The following is a 16,755-nucleotide window of genomic DNA, read 5'->3' on the forward strand; positions in this document are numbered from 1 at the left end:
TTTACATAATTTCCATACAATAGGCAATATAAGCTTTGAGATATTTTATGACTTTCAGAGACGTTTGCAAAGTGTAACTCCAATTGCTTACGCACGTAATAGTGCTGCATATGCACTTTTTATTTAATTATAATATTGGAAGTAATCATTTTTTAACCTTGGTTTCGTAAACTATTTATTATAAACGACATACGACATAACTACATGTCGAACATGTTATTTTTAATTCTTTCCCATATGTATAAATATTGTTATATTACATATCTACATGCATAGGATATCTACAGTTAACGCATATTTTCTTAAAATATCAAATGAAAGTATATTTCAAAAAAGAACACTTCAATTTATAATATATATATAGACATCACAGGTGGATCAATATTATGAACATTCAAATGTACAACCAGTTAGATTTCATATTCGAACGCTCACATATTTACGGAGCAAGTAATCAGAGACTCAATTGCCCAATAAAATAACCAGATCAAATAGAATACGCTATTTCCTACAATTGATGATCATTAACCAAGTGATTGTATTTTTGTTATCAAGTGATTCGTTTCAAAGCGTGCAATTAGTCACAAAGATGGCCACACATAGCTTAGCACAGATAAGTAAGAACGGACAAATACGGCGTGGGTAACAATATTGAATAGGACAAAGGAATCAGAGAAAGAGAAAAACGTACTTTCATCATAGCAGTATGGTAGTAGCAAAAGGGCCGTTTTAAAGCATCGTATCGTGACAAAGTTTTGCAAACGTTTAGTTTCTCACACTCAGACGGGCATCGTGTCGTCTAGAGTCCAGAGTATCGGGTGATCCTTTGTGCTGGTGCGTGCTGTTTGCATTATCATTTTTTCCCTTGACTGCTAACGAATCACGCGTATCGTGTTTATCGTGTATCAGGTTTTATGAGAATAATTAAACCGTAGCTTTTGCTTATAACTTTCCTCGTGGCAATTTGAAATATTAATTGTTTCGCGAGATAAAGTTCGATGAAGACGTTTCCTGTTTGCGTCATAAAATTGAGCAATACTGTTGAACGAAACTTATATTTGTTCGACCATGTTTGATTTCGCTGAGTTCACATTGTACTTTTGAATTAAATGTTTTGAAGAGTCCGTATTTTTAAATTATGAATGAAAATAATATGTTCATACTTAGTGAACTGAAGAAAGATCTCAATGAATTTAAGGATATTTAGTGTGCATGTACTTACAAAGATTAAAGATATATAAGAAAAACACTTCATCGCATTTAAATTAATATCGATGAAGATAAGCCGAGATAAAGGGGAGCAATTGCTCCATAAACTTGATTTGTATATTGATATTTTATGAGCGATATATTGGTCTGCCTCCTATTGCTGTACGCAGTTCATTATCGTTATAATTTCTTATCGCATTGATTTCGGATGAAAAGCTGAACTGTTTATATTGTATCATAGATATTATGTTATAAAATATCATTTTATATACCGAAAAAAACTGTAGAGGTCTGTAAACAGCTACTTCTTAAATTGTTTTGCATACTAATAATGGAGTTTATAAATACATTTAACTAAAATATAAAGAATTACATTATAATCTCTATACATAAATATTAATTTTTAGCAGTAATTAACATAGTAGCTATTAAAAATTAATTTGTTAAATTATATACAACATTAACGATATCTCGACCAACAGTATAAATGAAAACATATTTGTGTTACAATGTTGCCACGTCTAAACAAATAACAGATCACCTTGCCAGAAGTTGTTAAGATTAACACAAATTGCACTGTTTCTTGTACGAGAATTGCAAAACAAGGTGTACCATAATAATTGTGTACCTTTAATATCTGTGATAAGTATGTCTGTTTAAAAATTTAATTTCAGCTTCAAAGAAAGACATTAAAAACATTATTCCTTTACCAAGAAAGATTGTGAACATTTTCACCATTCACATTTTCTTCAGGTCGTCGAAACAATTGAATCCTTTACAACAATAGAGTGGCCACTTGTGTCACCCAGATGTCACACGGTTGACCCACGTGTTTTCTCCCTTCTCGGGCAGGAGTGCAATAAACCTTGTGTCTGTTTTATGTCTGTATCCCAGGGTGCTCCAAAATTGCATGCCAGTGAGCATAAACCCAAATTTGAAACCAAACCAGACTGGAGAGCATTTTCCTTTTGAGTAAACTGTAGAACGAAATTTCAATTAATTCATTTATGTCTGTTTTTATTTGATGCTAAATGAAATTAGGAAATATATAAAAAATATTTCGGTTTATTGAAATACGTACCTTTTCAAAAACGTACCATTTTTATTGATCTGGTAAAAATAGATGTGAACTATAACGAGATACCTTTCTTTTATTTGAAGTTCATACTTATACCACCTGGAATCATTAGGTACTGCATATTAATTTAAAATTATTGCTTCACACGATGTTCATACAGGTATCGATATCATTATAGTCATATGTATATTAGATATATTTTTCTAGTCATTAAAAGCATACCAATATACCGATTGTCATCGATGTCGTAATTGCTTCTTTTTCAAGTATATTTTTGACATTCAATACCTACATAATTTATTGATAGGCGTAAATTATAGAAATTACATATAACAACAGTGTTATTGTTTAACTTCCGCCCAGCAAATGCTATTTAGTCATCCACCTATGCTTAGGTGGATTATTTCTATCTTATTTCCGTTTTTATCATTAATTTATTACTTTATATTGTATCGTGTTACACGAGAGAACAATATGAGGAATAATATAGAGTTTCGTTTAATTTCTTACACAACTAAAATTTATGTACAGAACAAGATTTAGATTGTGAGTTAAAATAGCTATCCGTCATGGTGCGTTTAGATTGATATACACTGGGATCATTGGCAATGATTGGAAATTTTATATATCAACTATCTCTTATCCGTTAAATAGAAAAAAAGCATTGTTGTTAGTGTCACATGTTTACAGCGATTGTATTCCAGTTTGTATCGTTCTTCAGACGAGGGTTAAAAGTTGAAACACGTGTAGACAGCGTGAAAATAAATCCGAGGTCAGGATCCCAGCAGAGGTGAAAATCAAAGGACCTTATTACTAAGTCAAGTGGTTGCAACGGAGGGTCTGGACAAAAGTGAAACCCCACCCAGGGTCATATAAAGCATTCTTTTTTCATTCAGTTCTCTTTGGCCAGTTTTTGGAAAGTCTTTCATTATGGTACCTACTTGCTTACTTTGTCCAAGTATTAAAAGTATTGATATTTTCTTAATTATAAAATAGGACACATTGATCTATTCACTTACCTGAGTCAAACAATTAAATGTCCTATGGCAGCATGAGTTTAAGACTGTCGGGTCCTTCTTTGAAGTGCCATTTCTGTTTATCATTTCGAGTGATTCACAACTCCAGATTTTCTCTACTGCCGACTATAAGTGAATCAGTTCAGCATGCCCCGTTCTTATTCTGGTTATTGCGACTTGTTTGAAAGTGATGTTCATATGAGTTTGTATAATTGAAGCGTATATTTGCGCGTAAATTTTTCCGTTTACCTAGAAAGATGAACCTCTATCAGGTGTGATACAGATATTTTCGATGAATTTATCAGAAGTTACTAAACGTTTATTCCAAGATATTTTCCCCAAAGCCAATAGAGATATTAAGGAAATTATTCTTGCAGTTTTCATGATTTTTTGTGTGTTCTGAATATTAAACTGATGAGAAAATTACTATCGATTTTTAATAGTAGTAGGACTAGTAGGTAGTAATTAACAAAACTGATATGGCTTCACCAGTTTAATATTGTCCACTTTTTTTCTGATTTTCTGTTATTACAGACTTCGAAACTGAGAAAGATATTAAGTTTGCCAAAACGTTGAATCACTATGCAATATCTAATAGAAATTCTAGTAGATATGTAGCAACCAAAACTGCTTCTCAAGTGACCCATTTTTTAAACAAAATTATTTGAACATTTGCTTAAAACATTTGTGCATATGACAAAATTAGGGATTATGAAAAATTGTATAATTGTAAATTATCCTATAGGGAAAAAGTTATGATATTGCACATATATTTCAAAAGTGATACAATTAAAAAAACGTGATTTTTTAATTAGTGCTATCAATCAGTTTGATAAATACACCTCTATTTATTGCACAAAGTTTGCTAGTCAAATATCAAAATTATACAATGATAAATTATAAAATATTTAAATAATAACAAGGAAATCATTTAATGCAAACAACACATAATTATTTTTCAGACTAATTATTCAAGTAAAATAAGTTTCATTAAGTAAAACTACTCTTTATATTAATACTACGTATTTACTAAATAATTTTTTCCTAAACTTATAAATAGTTCTTTGCTTCTTCTGAAAAATATACTTTTCTTAAGTTGTGTCACTTTTGAAATACGTGTGCGATATGATGTATTCGCTTACTTATCATAACTCCTAAACATGAAAAATACAGAGAAACATTTGAAGTAAATATCGCATTAGTCATCGATCAACTATTTATAAGAAGAATGTAGTCATCTTTAATTCTTAAGTCCTACACCATTTTCCATTTAGAAGTCTCCAATAAATAACAGATTTAAAAAACACCTTGTGCCATTTCACCTGATACACCCTGTACAATTTTTAAACTGCTTACAAAGTTAATAATAAATGTTTCTAAACTGTTTGCAACAGTGTATAATCAATTACGATACATGTTACGAAACATTTTTAAGCACGAATGCAGATACTAGACTTTAGACTTTTCTCAACTTGGTTTATACATAGGAATATACATACTTGATCATAGCGTCCACTGAGAGTAAATTATTAGCAAATTTGTCGCCTTATTCTCGCGATTAAACGACATTTGATAGCATTTTTCTGACTGCGTGTTGACGATGAGATCCATTGATGTTTATAATCGCGCGATCAGCGTTCCCTCGTTGCAATACGTCTGGTTTCAGGAACTGATACTGGTTTTCGCAATACATAAGTCGGTCTCGTGCATCCGCGAGTATACAGTGGTTGACTCGATTACATGACAAAAACAGTATCGGTACAATCGTAATGAATAGTGATGCGTAGCAATGAATCGGCAGTTTTCTTATTGGTAGAGCGTTACTAGACGAGTCTCGTTCATCGGTCACATTGTCAAATTCGTTGTATTTTTTGGTGCAGTTTTTTCCTATTGCGATGACATGTGACTATGTTAATAAGAAACATGCGGTTATTCTTAAAAATAGTCTGATGTATTATTGACTGCTCAGTGTAATTGCGTTCTTCTCTGTACACGTATACGTGATTTGTGTGCAAAGTATGTGATCTTGTTAAATTTTTGTGTGTTCTTTTTCCACAAGATTTAAGACTGCATCTTCTGCAACACATGGGTAAATTAATTCCACCTTCTGAGTATGTTTAATGATTTTTGGCTGGTGTGGCAGGACCATTAGTGCATCTCAATTTGTCAGCAAGTTTATTATTCATACTTGGGATAGCTTTAATTACGATATAAAAAATGAAATAATTAAATTGGTAGTAAAAACTATAGAAATTTGGTGGATTGAAATATTAGATCATAGTGTGCACTAAGTCATAATGATCTTGCTACACTACCTGCGTCATAAGGTTAACATCCAAATTATACATATACCTTTCATTTTTATCAGGAAAATATAATTAACTGTTTCTTTATTTATAAATTTAAGATACATATTAGAATTCATGTTTAGAACTGTATAACTTTTATATTTGCAAAATATGTTTTCGAGATCTACATATCATCGTCATAAATATCAAGTGAATAATAAAACTAGTTATAGTGACAGCAGTGATAAAGAATCTTTTAAACGTAGTTAGCGAGAAGATATTCTATATTGTTCATTCAAAGGCTGAAAGTTAGAACTATTGACGCATAAATAGTATTTAAAATTATCATTGTTTATTATCATTATCTCTAATAGAATTAATTGTTTATCTATATTCAATAAGCATTGAACATTGATCCTACTTTCGCAACTTAACGAGTAGTATCTGTTCCATAATTGGAGGACTATTTCGTATTTATTTATCTTTTTTAGTTTCCGTTTTATAAAAAGTGCTAACTACTAGTAATAGTTACCATTTTTTTATTATAATACATGTTATATCCCTACTGTCACTGTTTTATATAAAATTTACAAATATTAAAGTATAAAAATTTTCAAATAATTTAGTAATTTAACAATCTATTTACTCGTTTTAATTTATGGATTCTGATCCTTGGAACAAAATCACCCATCAGCTGGCAAATAGGTACCTTCGCATGTAGATATGAACACCTTACAATTGTGCATTTTTATATATTTTTTAACAAATTTCTTCTGAAGCCCCATTTTCGAATAACTTGGTATGAAAATTCTCTTCGATTTATTCTAAACCACATATAATACTTTACTAAATATGAACGAAAAACTTGCTCCACTTTCCAAAACTACCGTTACCAGTTTATCAAAATTCTCTTATTCCTCATATCGACAAAAAAGTACCAATTCTCTTGCATCCCAAAATATTAAATCATCTTATCACCGTACATCATTTTAGATCAGCGTCTCGAAAAATTCTCTACTCTTCAAGAGAGTCAGAAACCCTTGCAGCGTCATTTAATGACCAAATCCCCCGTCCCTCGTATCTGCAATCTCGAATTCCCTCCTAGTACAGATTTCTCCTATTTCGAGCCAAAGTACGAAACGATAGACGGCGTTACTTACGAAACGGCCTGATATTTTGAGATTAAGCGCAGTGTGTTTACGCGGAACGTGATTTGCATCATTCGCCGGAGCGATGAGTAACGGAGTAGAAGCGGGTACAGCGGTGACTGTCATGACAGCCAGCCGGACGATTCTCGCTGCTATCTCGAGCCTTCGAGCTAGGACGCGAGCCTTGCGGACAGACACTCGTACGCTCGATTATTGGTACACGTGCATACGGGGAACGCGGCTGTGCACTCGCGTATGTGTGTCACAAGCCCGCGAGTGACTCATTCCCTTCTTTTGCCATTACATCTCGTCAGCGGGCCGTAATAATAGAACGAAATTGATTCACTCGCCGGTAGCGGTGATTCGTTTCGAAGCGGCACTCTTTAATAGAATGACGTTCCCATCTGGCTCGAAGCTGAGGAATCACTGATTATCCGTTTTCTTAGGGAAAAAATGGTAATAGAAGAAGGGAGTGTTCCGTGGCTCGATAGAGATTGCTGTTGAGAGGGCGTGTAAAAAGAGCTGTTAGAGGCAGGGCAAGTGGAAGGCTTTGTGGAAGGTTGTTATAATTATGTTATTATGTGGGGAACGTGGAAAATCGAATGATACAGGATGGTCCAAAAGTCGATGTGAATGGAGTCGGTTTTGGTAAAGTGAATTTTGAACGAATACCCTGATTTGGTTCTGGGAACCACAGTAGGAAAAGGATGCAGTAGTTTGTTGTTTTAAAATCGTAGATATTTCCTTCGTTTCTTGGAACTACCTACTCAAATCTTTTTTCGCTTTCGTCTTTGGTGAAACCGACGATTAATTGTCGCATAAATTTAACTGTGGGAGATGTTACCTGTTTCCTAGAAGTTCACTGTTCATATTACGTAGTATCAAATACGATAATTATTTAAACACGAGAACGTGAAATGCGTAATTCTTGAAATGAATAATTCTTCAGTTTCTGCAGAAATTGAATTTGAAAATTGAATTCAGAATGTAATTTACAAAACAAATTCTCTTAAAATAACTGTTCAAGCTATTAGTGGAGCATACGTAGGAGAATTGTTTGAAAACGTACGAGAAATGAGTATGTACCATTAAAACGGGAATTTAAATTTCAATATTATTTTAGTGAAACATTCAGTGACTAAACGATATAATCTGAATTATTTATTCACGTCCCATTAATTTTTCTCTGCTCGACAAAATACTAAATCCCTAATAAATTCTATTAATAAAAGTACAAATTAATTAGATTAGGAATGTGTTCCTCCTTTCATAAATTCATAGCTGATGTTACACAATGAACATTGATACAATATTGTCTTTTGTGATGTAAGTAATTATGTCTGGAATATTAATATCGCTAAACAGTCGAGTGATACAACGTTGTATTCTCAGCTTCGCGATTTGCGTATTAAATACAATCACGGTCCCGTTACGTGATTTAGTAAGAATTATTTTTACCAGTTCCATTACTCGATTGTTTGAGTTATAATAAAAAATCGCTAGTATTGCGTAATTAACAGGACCTGCGATGTATATCATATCTACAAGGTAAACAGTATTATATAATTAAAAAACGTAGAGTAGAAACGATCAACACATGCATACATGCACTCTTAATCATCTCATTCCTAATTATCTTTTTTTCGACTGGTTCATTTGGTTACACTTCCTTTTTGAAACTGAAATCGTCTTATATGCTACAGTACAAATTACAATAGCTTATCATTAGTCTTCTTGTCACTTCCACAATAATATTTATCGATTTTCTGATCTTGAAATGATATATTGAACATATCGTACCACTGTTTTCTGTGGATATCTTAACAATATTTCATATTATCACTAATTTTACCATTTTGTGACGTCGATGAAGTTGCTTGTGCAGATAATAAAAAATTCAACTTCCAATAAACTGTTATCTTTACAATTAGATCTGTGGTGTCTATTACTAAGGGGAAAGTTCGAGGTACGCGAAGTTTCGAATAAGAAATAAATTATTTAATTACGTGTATTAGTAGTGGTATAAAACAAAGTTAGTAAACGCATTGTTGATGCATTTGAAATTTTACGATCTAAATGTATTGATCTTTTCCTTAATTCATAGATTGATCATTTTTCTAACATTGTTATGACATTTTATAACATTTTTCTAACAATGTTAGATTCTTAGATAGTTCTATTTTTAAAGATAAGTTTCACCTTTCTAGAATTATGTCACTATCTCTAATAAACAATGTTAGTCTTATCACTCGTTATTCTATAAGTTTATTGTCTATTTCGAAAACTTTTATGAATATTCCTCACAAAATTTATTTATCTTTTTTCTCTACATTTTATTATTTAACTAAATACATTTAGTGTTTTAATTTGACTTATACCTTTAATCTTAAGTAAATCAAAATATCGATTTTAGGACGTCTCCGTTAATATCTATGCAGATTTGTATAACACAACAATTTGTATATTTCGGTTGTTGTAGAAATAATGTTGACAATATTAGTAAATAATGCTAATGTATTATCAATCATGTGTTCTTTGTCTACGAAGAAACGTGATAGCAAGAGCACGTTATCGTCACATCGGGAATTGACACGTGATCTAGTTAGTGATCTAATATTGTGATTGTTTATACATGCCGACCCTGACCGAGGATTTTATTTTTCAAATCGGTATTTATAATTAGTATATGCTTTGTTATGCTCTGCTTATCTCTTTTTATGTTTTAAAATTATATATTTAAAGGAAATAAATTTTATATACATGTAACTTTGCCTCCAACATATAACTTGAAGTCTTGCTATAAGTTCATGTTCACAGTCAATGAGTCTATCTAAGAAGATACTACTATACAATACTTGTAGTTGATGTCTGTTGGGAATCCTCTTGTAATTTACTGTACACTTTTTCTTCTTACGAATGGAATTTGCTTTCTTCTTATTAGATAGAATATTTTGCTTTCTGTTATCATTATTTTTTGTATTATAAGAATCATAGAATAATGCTTGTTTAAAAGTGTAATTAAAGTAAAAAGAAACACAGCTGATGAAAGCATACCACATGCAAGAGACAACAACGAATGATTACAGGTTGCATACTGAATGTTAATATAATATATGATTAAACACTTCGGCAACTTATCTGTATTTACTGCATGATTACAGGCTGCAACTTTATGTTTACATATTTTTGTTGATAAAGGAAATGCAGTTTTTTTCATATATCGATTATATTATTTTATCGAAAATACGATCGTGAACTTTTGAAATATTAAACCTATTAATATTTTATTACTTAATTAATGCTGACGTTTCACTGTTCGTCAAACATTTAATTCTAATAAGATAAGCATAGAAAGTTGAGTTGAGTTGAGTTTATCAGGGGTAATTAAACACAACGATAAGAGTATACAAAATATTCCATTGTAACGAAGGAGACACTTGTAAACGATAAAATACTATTTTTGTGATAACTGTTATCCTAAAATGTCAGACTTATTGTAATTAAGTACTTATTTGTGAAAGTAGTTTCTTATGATGTTATTACACTTTTGAGATGATTTTTGTAGATTGTATAAAACATCTACCTATAATTGCTCTTTAGACTTTTGTTACAGAATTTTTTCGCTGCCAGTTAGATAATTATTTTTCAAACAATATCTGGTTATTGATAATCAACTTGTTTGACATTGGAATTAGCTTCTAAAGTAATTCTAAATTCATATTCAAGAGGTAGTCTTCATATTGACGCTTTATTTCCTTCGCAGTTTATTCTCACTTAAAATGATCTTTAAAAACATACAAATACAATGTGATAAATATTTGTTCAATTGTATTTGATCCATGCTTCCCAGGAGAATCAAATATTCGTCTGAAAATGTATCCACTAATAAATAAAGCTTTCAGAAGTCAAACTGATCAACTTCATTTTTCATCACATTTGCAACTTTATTCCCTAGGCACGTAATTAGTGGTTAACTGTCCAGAGTTAAAAATTTATGTACATGATTATATCTAGTGTCATAAAATAAGAAAATTATATGCAAAGCTTTACTTTAATAGAAGAAGAATGTGTCAAAATTATGTGCTGTCGGTTTGATATATTTTTAAAATCATTCTTGTGGATTTTAAGACTGCCAAAAGTATATGATTACATTTGAGAAACAAAATTGCTCATCTCTTGAATAAATCACTGTTTCATACATTTCGTTCGTTTATTTCCAGTATGATTTTAAAATACATCATTTATCACATCAATACTTTCCTCTCCTTCTGTTTTACAGAGTCGATCAGTTTGGCAACTGAGCGGCTCAAATACTCTCCCAAGAACACAGAATATTTCTCATGTAAAAAATCCATTATAAACAATTAATAAAAATACCCACGCTTTCTCAATATTATACATATATTGTGCAACTATTTCGCGATAACGTGGAATTCTTTCGCTTTTTCCTCCACAGCCACAAGCATCATCCGCAGTGACCTAATCATCGTTTCAACGTTATTATGCGTATAAGACAGTTGGTTATCGGCTCGTACAAACTGTCGTAAACCGACGTTGCTCTAATTTCGTAATATCGTTTTCGTTATACATTCCACAGGCAGTTCTCGGCTAAATAGCGGCTGCTAGTTAATTCAACCGGCTGTTTGTAATATCCGTCATAACAAACGTTAGGTGTTACTCGTACGCGTCACGTGTCTTCCACAGGTGTGTCATCCTTTGCTACTTTATGGAACAGACGCGCGTGTTGTATGCACGCATAAATTCTCACCTGTACCGTAATTGATTAACAGTTACACACCGTTTAAATACTTTTCTATTTTTTTCGCTGAAATTGTTTGGCACCTTGTCACGAGCCCTGTCGCATTTCGAGTGCTTGTTTAACTTGTTTATGGATACACGAGGAGGAGCAGCGAGTTCCTGAAGCTGTCGAAGGGTTGAGGTGTAGAAAAATATGCAAGAAAACTGCGTAAAATGGTCTTTTAACTAAAGATAGCGTTACGAACGAAAACATTGTCGCGTCACGCGAAATCAACTCGGAAACCATCGCTATAAATAGTTACGCGCACGACCGCGTGTGCTTTATTATCACTTGGCGAGGTTTGCGAACAGATATCGCATCCATATTTGAGATGCTTAGTCACGCGACCTCGGTTATTCGAAAGACTTCTACTATTCTACCAATGGATTTCGCGAGACAATTCACCGACGACTACTTCGCTCGAAATGCTTCATCTTGATTGTGGTACGAGCTATTCCTTTCTTCCAAAGCAATATTTCCTTATCTAATATCCATTCGAGTGATAAGATAATTAATGCCTTGAAGTGCTTAGATTACGGTTGGGAGTATTCGAGTAACTTCATGCTTGATTGTTCTGTAGGTAGGTTTTCAAATGCTGCCAGTGTTCGAATATTATTATTAATTAATCTATATTTTAGAGATATCAAATGCGTTAAAATGTTTGTTTCTTTTGGTGAAAAATGTTTTTGAATATGTATTCAACTGTTTTATATTAGTATTTGAATAGAGCGTGTAAAATCCTGATGGCTTAGTACCGAAATTTGATTATAATAGAACTGAAATTATTTGAATAATTTAATATTTGAGTTTTCTGTATTTACTTGGACATTCAAATGGCTGATAAAGTTTGAATATTGAATTATATAATATGTTACATTATATTATATCTTCTATTAGACATAGAAGCATTTAAAACTTTGAAACTATTTTAAATTTTACGAATAAATTGCGAATATTTGAATGTTATTATCAAATTACAATTTATCTGATATATTTTCTATTACACATCTCTCATATTTGAAGATTTATTTGATGTTTCTTCACTAATAATTACGTTTTTTCAACTGGTGTGAAATCATTATAATATTTGATAAGATCTGTCAGGAAGGAAAGATAGAAATTCTCTGTATCTTAGCAACATGATCGTATGAATTAAATGTTCAAATATATAAATATTTAAGTAACACTTTATAGTGGTATTGAAAGACTCAAGTATGTTATCTTCAAATAGTACTAAAATATTATTAGGGTACTTAGTATCCTAAAAGCATTGTAGGAGTATTCAGACAATATTCAAATGCTATTAAAAAGATCAAGCATTTGAATAATATTCAAAATAGTACAACAATATTGAAACGGTTAATAATATTGCAACTCTTCAAAGTATTTGGGCAGTACATACGTTCAAAGTATCTAAACCTACACAGTATGTTCTAAAATACTTAAATACCTGAGTAATATTCAAATGACATTCCAGTGTTCAAGTATTCCAATAACATTCCAATACTCTACTGTTCAATTAATAATATTCGAAAGTTACTAGAATATTCCAGTATCTAAACGGTACTAGGCCATACCCAATTACTTGCCTAATATTAAAATCCTCCACGTGTTCGACCATTCGAAAAACACTCAAAATTCATCGTGTAATCTCAACCCTGGTCCATCTAAAACAAGGAAATGCCAGGTGTTCCAGAAAGCTATTGCGTCAGGTTCCACGTAAAATGTAGTAGAACTGAAATAAATACTCATTATTGTCTATTTCGCAATAGGAATAGTTAACATCGTAGCCTCGCAAGATCGCAACAGAACGTCGTCACTTGTCCTTGACAATTTCGAGATGACACAGGTGGTCGTAAATGGATGTTATAACGGACAGATGTGGCGACGAACGTTGAAATTTCCACACACTGTTTTTGATACGTAACGGTTGACGAGAGCAAATTTTACGGCAGAACGTAACACTATGCTTTTCGTGTTTTAATTGAATTGATGAGTTAAAGAACAGAGCAAGTCCAAAATTAGCCATTTTCAAATAATCTCAATACTGTATCTAAACTCTAAAGCCAAAGTGTGTTAACCCTTACTCTATAGACGTCTTTCCAGGGGCCATTTATGTCCAACATACTTTTGAGTGGGTGAAAGTCTTTGGAAAGATTTGAAAGAGTCATGTAACATTTTCAAACACTTCAAATATATATTTGATTAGAAATATGTATGCAGTAATTTGTTTAAATATGCTGTTATAATTAATATGTAAAGTGAAACAATAAGTGTACTGGAACAAGAAGACTCCTGTTTACAAAGACCCGAATTACACTATCGATTTAATCACTGTTCGCACATGTTCAGCTCTTGGTTTGATCAAATATTATTTCATTGTTTTTAAAAGTTTTTAAGTACTTACATTATGAGTAACGCTTTAATCTCAGTTCAATCGCATATTACAAGAGTGGATTTTCAAGACTGGAGCACAAACAGACCGTGATTGAATCGATAGTGTATTTCGGGCTTAAGGGTTGAGTCACACAAATTTAATACATTCTGGCTTTGGTGTTCAGATATGTACAATCCATAGAATTACACGTTGGAATTAAATCTGTAGTCAAATAGCAAAACCAGATATGTCACCTTTTTTTTTAAATCAAGGTATCTGCTCTTCCATATGTCTGCATATCGCGGAGTGTAAGAAAAAAGCAAAGTGGCAATTCATGACACGTGGGCTTACCTATCGATATATCTGCCTTGAAAATCGCTATATTGAAAAACTAGAAAGTCGTGACATATCCGGTTTTGCTACCTGATTACAGAAACATCTAAAAATGTGGTTTTTGGACTTGTAAGTATCATTCTTTAACTCACCGATTTAATTAGACTTAACGAGTCATCCGCCAGTATATCGACCGAGTGAATAGTTTTTTTTTTCCTTTTTTCGTCCATGCTGTTAACGTTTATGTAAAGTGGCAGGATATGCAAAGCAAAAGGGATAATTATGTGCGCGAGATAAGTTTGCAAAACTACACCCACGAGCGACGGTGAAAGTACGAATGACTGCCGACTGCATACTTATGTAGTTACGTTTCTTTACACTGTTCTGTTGCACGATTATCATAAACGAACGCTTACGCCGTGCGCAGACACAATGCTCGTTAATTGGCCTGTCCGAGAGATGCAACGTTCCCACTAACTAGGAAGTCTGGCTGCTGGATATCGACTCGATCAGATTTCCAGCGAGGAAGTGCAATTAATATCAAGGACTTTGATTTTTTGTTTGTGACTCGTGTTTTGGTCGTCTTCGAACGTCGTACTAACAAAAGTGAGTTGCATTATGTAAATGGTAGCTCAAGATATTGAATCGTAAAGGTCACAGTCTTTACCTGTAATTTACTTCTCTTTTCTGGTTTTTAATTCACTATTCAAACTGTTCCATATGGGCTGTATTTTGTTCCATTGCGTCAAACATTGCATAATTATGCATTGTAATCACATTTGCATGTTGCAGCAGTTGAATAGACGCAAGAGTGTAACGATTTTAACTATTTGCGTGCTTTGCTACACATTGTTGGAAATATTTTAAGCAAATATCCTATATTTTCAGTGAAAGAGAATAAATAATAAAAAAAACTGTGAAGCAATTGCTTTACTACAAACATTAATTTTTTATTTTTCTTTAATGTTTGTGTAATATGAAACTCACACTATTTTTACATAAGAAAAATTGTTCTTTCATTTTAATTTTCACTTTATGTACTTCAACTTTCCTTTGTCTTTGGAGAAAGTTATTTTGGATAAGCATTTTGAGTTATTTTGAGAAGCAGAGTATTTCTACTGTCGTTCTTCATAAATTTTCTTAATGTGATGTGAAAAGAAATTTAAATACTATAAAACATGGTATATTAATTACGTTAATAACATGATAGCATTATCATCATTGGTGATTGACGTTCGTTTGTTACCGTAATAAGACATAATGGAATTTAAACGTTCATTGCAAAACAAAAACGTTTTGAAACATCGTGACGACATTTACGCGAGATATCCCCCACAATTACGCAATTTTAAATGCTACAATAGAAGCTGCAGCGGAATGCTAAGTCGAAGCGCAATTATCTTACGTATTTACTTAATGTGATTTTATTAATAAAATTTGAAAGTCATTCCTCCCAAGGTTACTGGCTGAACGTGCCATATAACGTATCACACGGAAGCATTGAATTTTTACAATAATGGCGAGAGCTCGTTTATCAGGAAGGACTCTAAAGTCCGGTCATAACGAACCATCGTAGACGATAAAGCACGTCTAAGAACATAAAAACGCGTTAATAGGAGCTCCCCCTTAGCAAGGTCAGTTTTTTACGTTCCTTTCTAACCCACTCGCAGAATAGTTCGTCAGAATTATTTGCAGCACATTAAAGGTGATGAAACATGCACCAAATTATGATCGGCTACAAAAGTTTTTATGTAAAAAGAATCGAAATGTTTTAGATATAAACATTTATTGATTAATACTAGATATAAATAGTAGATATAAACAGTTTATTGATTAATACTAGACGTCTTTCGAAAAATAACAATATTTATTCAATTTAATGTAAATTGTTTATTAAAGCTTTAAATAGAACCAGTTAGCAATATTATAGGAACATAATAGCTGAGATAATGGTACAATTTATGTTACGTCTATCAGTTAAAGTCAATACTAAGTAACAGGTCTGGAAAAATAAAAATAGTGTAATAAATTGAATTCTCAAGAAAAGTTTAATAGATATAAAACATGATTTTGTAGAGGATATTTCTTTATTTTGTAAATATTGTAAATTTAGACGATATTTGTGATTTTTACGGTTGCTTGCAGTGAGACAATGAGTGATAGTAAAACATAAAACTGATAATAAAACATGTGTAACGAGTGTACAACGAGTAAAAAGCCATATGCGATAATAACTCGCTTTCTTCTGAACGAAGGTGTCAGTTATGGCTCATTACATTAACTCATTCACTCCAAATGATGCAGAGATTAACAAGCTAATTCTGAAAAAATATGGTACTCCACAACCATTGAAAATTTGTTCTATCTTTTATGGAAACTTTTAATCTATTCATAAAAATCCTTCTAAAATTTGTTTCAAAAAACTGACATATGTTCATAGCGAAATTAACTCATTCTCGTTTCCTTTTGTGCGATGACAACGCTTAAAGTCTTCAAGCTTGATTCAGC

General features: G+C 32.2%; 1 protein-coding gene and 1 long non-coding RNA gene across 4 annotated transcripts in view; one reads left to right on the plus strand and one right to left on the minus strand.

The window, feature by feature from the left end:
• Cnc (NFE2 like bZIP transcription factor cap-n-collar) overlaps positions 1-16,755 on the plus strand; it is a 139,143-nt gene that overhangs the window by 110,683 nt on the left and 11,705 nt on the right. The window lies entirely within an intron of this gene.
• On the minus strand, positions 1,665-5,373 carry LOC143186232 (uncharacterized). The gene is made up of 4 exons (XR_013003029.1): positions 4,803-5,373; positions 3,307-3,552; positions 2,291-2,386; positions 1,665-2,186 (listed from the first exon to the last, which is right to left on the minus strand). It is a non-coding gene; the product is annotated as an uncharacterized LOC143186232 (long non-coding RNA).

The sequence above is a fragment of the Calliopsis andreniformis genome, chromosome 12 (genome assembly GCF_051401765.1).
Source record: "Calliopsis andreniformis isolate RMS-2024a chromosome 12, iyCalAndr_principal, whole genome shotgun sequence".
Classification (NCBI taxonomy): Eukaryota; Metazoa; Arthropoda; class Insecta; order Hymenoptera; family Andrenidae; genus Calliopsis; species Calliopsis andreniformis.